We start from the raw sequence: 8,375 nt of genomic DNA on the forward strand, positions 1-8,375 counted from the left end.
TTCATCATATCCGGGTGTCGGTTAACCAGCGGAAGTCATCAAGGCATCCTACGAACCTAAAAAAACATTATGTAGCAGAGGTTCAGAAAGTGTATAGGAGATAGGACCTTGTCATACTCATCATGTAATCACGTAGGGTTAGCTCTTAATGTTTCCTTGGATCTACATCCCCAAAATACTCGTCCTTAATTTTTTTTTATCAGCAACCATAACTGATGGAGAGAGGAAACTAGCGATTTTGTTAGGTTTTTTGGTATGCGCTTTCTGATGTATGTACTTGCTACTATATCAGCCCATCTTTGTAAATATCCAGTTAGTAGGATACTAGAAGTATACCACTTATACATTTCCTTTGTAAATCCGTTTATATGTAGATAATTGAGTGTCATACGTTTCATGTACCTTAGTTGTTTCTTTTCCCACTAGAAGTCATCCGAATGTAGTTTTCAGTATTTTTCCCCTTTCTGAATTTTCTTAAGTTTTGACGTGCCCGTTGGTTAATACTTTAGAGAGTACTTGTAAAAAGAACATAATACACGACACGACACGACCAATAAGACCCTTAAGAAAAGGCACGACACAAAGTTTTTCTTAGACTTTGTGTCGTGCCTTTTCTTAAAGGGCTTATTGGTCGTGTGATACTTTGTTTGAAGCAGAGACTTGCAAGTCTCTGGTTTGAAGTTTCCTTTTGTGTCGTTTCTTGACAGCTTTATTGACGCATTTTTGCGCATATATTTAGATTCTGAGTGCTAAGGCCATTTATGGTACCAACATCACGTAATAAACTTGACTTTGAATAATGGTTTTATGATTTTAACTTCTGGCTATAAAAAAATCATAAATAAACAACCACCACGCGACTGGCCGAATGACAAATAGTCCAAGCCAAAAAAAAAAAAAAAACTTCTGGTTCATTCTTTTTTCTTCCTGTTATTTATTATATTTATTATTATTATTTATTGATTTACCTGAATATTTCGGCCTACATCGACGTCGTTGATAATTAACACAGAATTTGGATTATATCGCATTTTTACATGGAACCGCCCTTCTGAATGTATAGTTATAACACATTACGTGATACATTACTCTTGACCTACATACAAATTAATTACATCTGAAGACTTGAATTACTGTTCCTGATTTATAACTGCAAATATAACCTATCGATTACCTTTGGTAGTATATTGCTATTGTGAATTACTTATTTGCACGTCGTAGTAGTTTTCTTGAATTAACGTTAACGATTACTTTTGTGAATTGCTGCTTATACCGACGGCTCATGGCGAGTCAAAATTTTGCTTTTGCTATATAACGTAAATTGAATTATTGCTTTCCATTAAATTTTAATTTCAATTTGAATATTGGAGTCGCTAATCCTGACAAACGATTATTTTCGCAATTTATATACCGTGCTAGTCATATTCTCTCTTTTTGCTTTTGATTTTTATCTGATTGCCGATTTGGCGGATAACACCCTTTCGGAGCTTGGAAACGGCTGCGGCTAAGAAGTTCAAAGGTAATAGACATAGAGAAAAATTACCAATTGAGACTCAAAAAGTTTTTATTGTGGTTTCTATTTGAGTCTCAATTCTTAATTTTTCTCTATCTCTATATCTAATTACTCAAACATAACATGGAGTTCTTCATCAACAAAGTTCAAAGGTAATATTTTAATTTCGTCGACCCTTCGTGGGATAACCTTTGTATGCATCTTGGTTATTGATGCAACCGATTTAATATTACTAAATTTTTTGTGAAAGTCATTTAAACTCCGTTAATCCTGCGGAAGTATATATATTTTGATAATTATTTTCTGACTACGATTTGATCCCTTTTTGTAAAGTACTTCTGAATTAAAATTTTAAAGATTCATATTTCAATTGCAATTTGTACCGTTTGGAAACCATTGCATATACCTATTATATATTTTTGACGTAAATTGCCATTGATTTCAGTTATTCTTTGGTCACAGTTACATATGCTCAACCCGTTTAATTTCTTTGCCCTTTTAGCTTTATCAAGAATCTATAAGAATTTAAGTGGCGCCTATCCGGTTTAATAATTTATTTTTGATTTGTTCACTAATTGGAGAAGAGAAGCCCTGATTTTGTTCCGTGTGCTCAAACTGCATATATAATAACATATCCCTGATATCTAATTGCCCTGGTTTTCTATCGCTGATTTCATAGTTTCCTGATTCATTTAACCGTTTAAACTACTATATCACCTTAGAAGGAACTTGGATCCGAACTAGCTAATCTTTTGGATCCAGGGAAGAAGATTGAACAAAACATATACCTACTTATCGACACTTTTAAACCTCCACCTTCAAAAAAGACAGTTAAATTATTAGAACCCAGTTTAGCGTAGGTACATGGCTTTTTCAAACAGTGACACTTCACCAACAAATCGTTACTTCTACCTATAACTAATTTGACCCCAACTCAGTCTAAAACTACAAATTCTTTATCCACTATCTCTCAGAAGACCGTTAAGGGTTATAATTGTAATCAACTTGGCCGTAAATCTCCACAATGCCCTAAACCTCAAAATCGGCATTGCTATTCTTGTGATAAACCCGGTGGAACTAAATCTTCCGGCCCCAAATGTTAAAAAAACTAGCTATCCGAGGAAATCACTTTTTCTTTTAAACTCGCAAACCCCTCTTTCTCTGGACTTGACGGCAAATCTAGTTTTGTTCTTGATCTCTCTCTCTCTCTCTGTTTGTGTAATTTCAAGACCTCCTAGATTGCATGTTGAAACAATATTTGTTTAACACAGAGACTTACTGTATAACAACAACGTTTATTATTCAAAAATTTTCTAAATTATATTTAAAACTTTTTGTTTTTCTCGCTGTTTTCGCACATACGATTTTACAACGCAAGATCCTCACCAAACATTTTGCAATAAATTATAAAAGCAAATGAAATTAATTTAACGTAGTATCTGCAAAATCCCCTACATAATCATTAATCAGATTGTATTTCGATGCATTGGTAATGTTCGCGTTTACAGTCAATCAGATTCGACAAGTTTCTCAAGGAAAGCGATGGTTAGGAATACGTAAGTAATGCGATACTCACTACCTACAATTTTCGTAGTAGTTAAAAAATTAATAGCTTAATTTCGGTTTAACAGTCCGATTACTTCAAAAGGTTACCATTTCGTGTCCAGAATTAACAGTTGCAACGGTCACGAACATTCTGCGCCCTAGTGACCTCTGTCCACCTTTGGTACAGGTTAGCATATAAATCGTATAAATCCAGATTTCGTCATTTGCGAAGAGCATTGAGAACTTTATTTGCAATTCATTAGGTAATAGGTACAACAAAAGCTTCTCTTTGGTTTCTAATGGCCAGTTTTGATAAATAGGTACTTGAAAGTTGCATACCTACTGGGTATATTCTCGTTAGTTGATTTACATTTTTGAATTTCGCTTTAAGAAAATAACCGCATATAGATTTTCCTTTCAAAACAAACCACAAAAATCAAAAATACAAATATATCCACAAAGAAAATTTGGATGGTCTGGCTATGAATTAATTTTAAACAACCAAGAGAAATACAAAATGATGAATATTACACATTTACCATTTTTGATCGTATAATAAATAGTAAGTACATTATATATCAAGGTAGAGAAGTCCAGTATTATTGCCTGAGCACTCAATGTCCATGAACTTGGCAGGCCTACTACAGCAGACCGTGGTTCTGCTTACTCATATCGTTAGTGCTCCGTTAGTGCACGTTAGTGCCACTGAAGAAATCGTTAGTGCACAAAAGGAAACTTACTATTTTTAAAAAATATTTGTGGGCCTGCTAACTTCATGCCAGCAGACCCATTTGAGAAAATCGATTCAATCTTTACACTAGTTAAACTAGCACCGTTAGTGCTTGTTAGTGCCGCCAATATAAACGTTAGTGCTCAAAGTGTAACAGCTCAAAACGTTGTAAAAAGGGGTATGCTAACTTCATGTCAAATTGGCTCTGTCCTAATGCGAATTTGAAGCGGTTTGTTAGTGCTCGTTAGTGCTTTACATGCGAACGTTAGTGCTGCAAGGGATCCGCGTCAAATAGGTACCAAACCACCTCAAAATTAAACTTGACTTATTGGCACCTGTCAACTTTACGCCAGTAGACCAAGGAACGAAATCCGTTTGATTTTCTACGTTAATTGACCGATAAGTATTAGTGCTCGTTAGTGCCGCCAATATAAACGTTAGTGCTCAAAGTGTAACAGCTCAAAACGTTGAAAAAAGGGGTCTGCTAACTTCATGCAGCATACCCACATTTGTCAAATTGGCTCTGTCCTAATGCGAATTTGAAGCGGCTCGTTAGTGCTTCATAATCGAACGTTAGTGCTGCAAGGGATCCGCATCAAAAAGGTACCAAACCACCTCAAAATTAAACGTGGCTTATTGGGACCTGCCAACTTAACGTCGGTAGACCAACAAACGAAATCCGTTTGATTTTCTACTTTAATCGATCTATCAGTATTAGTGATCGTTAGTGTCGCAAAAAAAAACGTTAGTGCTCAATGCGCAAGAGCTCAAGCGTGAAATTATGGGTTTGCTAAATTCATGCAGCAAGCCCACATTTATTAAAGTGGTCCTGCCTTAATGCGAATCTGAAGCTCCTCATTAGTGCTCGTTAAGACTTCACTTGTAAACGTCAGTGCTTTTATTTGATCCGTGTCGAAAAACTACCAAAGCATCTTAAAAATTAACTATAACTTATAGGTTCTGCTGACCACACAACAACAAGCAAAATTTGTTTCCAATACAAAAAAAAAGTTGAAAAGAATGACCGAAATGTATTTGACAATAATGTGCGTCTGCTGCATGAAATTAGAAGACCCTTTTTAAAACGTTTTGAGCTGGTACACTTTCAGTACTAACGTTTATATTGGCGGCACTAACGAGCACTAATACTTACCGGTCCATTAAAGTAGAAAATCAAACGAATTTCGTTCGTTGGTCTACTGACGTAAAGTTGGCAGGTCCCAATAAGTCCGGTTTAATTTCGAGGTGGTTTGGTACCTTTTTGACGCGGATCCCTTGCAGCACTAACGTTCGCATGTGAAGCACTAACGAGCACTAACGAGCCGTTTCAAATTCGCATTAGGACAGAGCCAATTTGGCAAATGTGGGTCTGCTGCATGAAGTTAGCAGACCCCTTTTTACAACGTTTTGAGCTGTTACACTTTGAGCACTAACGTTTATATTGGCGGCACTAACGAGCACTAACGCTGCTAGTTTAACTAGTGTAAAGATTGAATCGATTTTCTCAAATTGGTCTGCTGGCATGAAGTTAACAGGCCCATAAATATTTTTTAAAAATAGTAAGTTTCCTTTTGTGCACTAACGATTTCTTCAGCGGCACTAACGTGCACTAACGGAACACTAACGATATGAGTAAGCAGAACTATGGTCTGCTGTAGTAGGCCTGCCAAGTTCATGGACATCAAGATTGGTGTAAGGTGCGTGAGGCCAGAGGAATATAGATGTCATCTGTTTGTCATCATTTTTTGAGGATGCTCGTATACCTGCAAGTGGTTTCAAGAGCTACGAAAAATAAAAACGTGAAATGTATCAAATTCATTTATTTTCTGGCTTCATTTGTAAAGTTAATTCATAACCAGACCATCCAAATTTAATTTCGTATCTTCTCCCTGGCTCTGTAAAATGATGTGTTGCCGCATTTTTTGTTTTTTTTTTAAATTTACAAATTTCAGTTGGTGAAATCCCGTACATAAATTATGGATAGTACATTGAGATAGTTTCTTGATCTTCTTCACTTTTTCCTTAGGCTTTGGTTCGGAAAACGAAAGACAAAAGCAAAAATTGCATAAACTGCGACTGTCAAAGGCCAAAGAGCATTTCAAAGAAAATAATACAAGTGACTTTTGAATTTAAATTTGTTACCATACTATTCATTTTCGTCATTGTCGTCACGGTACCTATCTACTTACGATTAGATAAAACCTTCATAGGCATTTGAAAAAAATGATTAACGAAATCACGTGATTTGTGTGCTAACTATTTTTTATCGCAAGTGTAGTGCGATCTGTAATACATTGTATTCTCACACGATACTGTTGTAACTATTGACATTGTATTCATGATGGAGGGTGAACGTTTTCAGTACACTTTCAAAAGGTTAGCGTATATGGAAACAAATCCACCGTTTTATCGCCTAAAACATGCTTTTCCGCACCCACAAATCTCTGGGAGAATAAGAAAGTGGATTCGGTAGCTTTTTCTTTATTTTTTTGGGGTATTCCGAAAATTGGGATTTTTTTAGATAAATGAACAAAAATCAGTACACGAGACACCCTATACAATATTTAGTACTGAAAGGTATTGGTTTTTGTATACCAGAAGCTCTATCGTGCTAACGGCAATGACACCGTAACAAGATTTTTTACAAAACCATTTTTTGTGTATTTCTCAAAGACAAATAAGAACAGTTGTTTCTGGATTTTTTGTGACAAAACCAATACTTTAAAGCGCGAAAAACGAGTGTACAAGCGGATAAGAGTCAAACGGACACAGTGTTGCCGGTTCTAAAAACTGTGACGCAGCATTACGGGTGCACTTATGCATGTGTAAAAAATGTAGCTGAACCTGAAGTTTGTTTTGCGTTGGGGTCGTTTCGGTATACGGGCTCAGCGGGTACATAAGTAAAAATCGGGTGAGATAGAAGAATTTTTCGCCGAACTTTCAAGTGAGTTATGCGTGGCATTTTTATAAGGCTAAGTTTAGAGGCGCTTTATTGGCGATTTTGCTCTGTTAAACCGCTGAGATTTTAAGGGTAATTTTGACATTTCTTCTGGGTACAAATCTTCCAGACGCAAAACCTCCTAGCGCCATTCTTTTGGAGGAGACTTTTCCGATGCCAATTACTCCAGGTGCGAATGTGTGGGCGAATAATCTGGAGGGGAATTATTCGAAACAAGTTCTGAAGTTCAATAATTTGCGTTCCACGTATTTCAAGCCGCGGATGAGGCTCTCAGATGTCTCTCTGGCCTCTCCGTAACTTCGGACCCACCAAAAGGATCGTTGAAAGACCGATCGATTGGAAAGTATCTGTCCGGGTGGTTCCGAGGGAGCTCCAAGATGGGCGCTCAACACATTCAGCCTATAATAATAATAATAATAATAATAATAATACTGTAATATTTCCAAACTTAACTCCACCAACCACACAAACACAACTTCCTGAACAAACAAACGCAATAAATACAAGTAACGCAACACGCACTACAAAGACGCCCTCACCCACACGGCCTAGCACAGCTAAAAAACACAATACTCTTTCTTCTCAGAAACACACCACGTTATCACAAACACAACTCACTCGTACTCAACCCAAACGCAACAACCTTAACAGCACTACAGGCTCACAAAATACTGTAATGTCTCCACCAATAACCCATGCAACAACAGAAATACAACTTCAAGAACAAAGAAACACCATAAATACAAGTAACGCAACATGCACTACAAAGACAGGTCCATCCAATAAAGTTACACGCCCTAGCACATTTAAAAAACACAAAACTCCTTCTTCACAGAAACACACCACATTTTCACAACCCACTCGTATTCAACCGAAACGCAAAAACCTTAACAGAACTACAGGCTCACAACATACTAAAATATCTCCAGCAAAAACCCAAGCAACCTCTCAAATACAACCTCAAGAACAAAGAAACACCATAAATACAAGTAACGCAACATGCACTACAAAGACAGGTCCACCCAATAAAGTTACACGCCCTAGCACAGTTAAAAAACACAATACTCCTTCTTCTCAGAAACAACCCACTCGTATACAACCGAAACGCAAAAACCTTAACAGCACCACAGGCTCACAAAATACTGCAATATCTCCACCAAAAACCCAAGCAACCTCACAAACACGACCTCAGGAACAAAGAAACACCATAAATACAATTAAAAAATACAAAACTCCTTCTTCACAGAAGCACACCACGTTATCACAACCCACTCGTATTCAACCCAAACGCAAAGCCAAAGAAACACTTACACAATAAACTCCATTTAATAAAATTACAGGAATTATTTTAATGATTTTTTTTTTGTTTTGTTTTCCTCTTTCCTGATAGCGTTGGCTATTGTGCCCATCAATAGGTATGTTGGTAAGTACGAATTACATACTATCCCTAGATGTCCAATGTACGTGTGTGATTTTTTTTTAAGGACCCTACATAACTCCACCAGACACAGACACAGACACTAATCGTTACTTGATTTTAATCCGTGCGATTAGTTAACCAGGCTAGGCTAGACCTGAGTTCTCACAAGAAACACCGACCATAATAATAATAATAATAATAATAATAA

This window comes from Photinus pyralis, unplaced genomic scaffold, assembly GCF_008802855.1.
Source record: "Photinus pyralis isolate 1611_PpyrPB1 unplaced genomic scaffold, Ppyr1.3 Ppyr1.4_LG1, whole genome shotgun sequence".
Lineage (NCBI taxonomy): Eukaryota > Metazoa > Arthropoda > Insecta > Coleoptera > Lampyridae > Photinus > Photinus pyralis.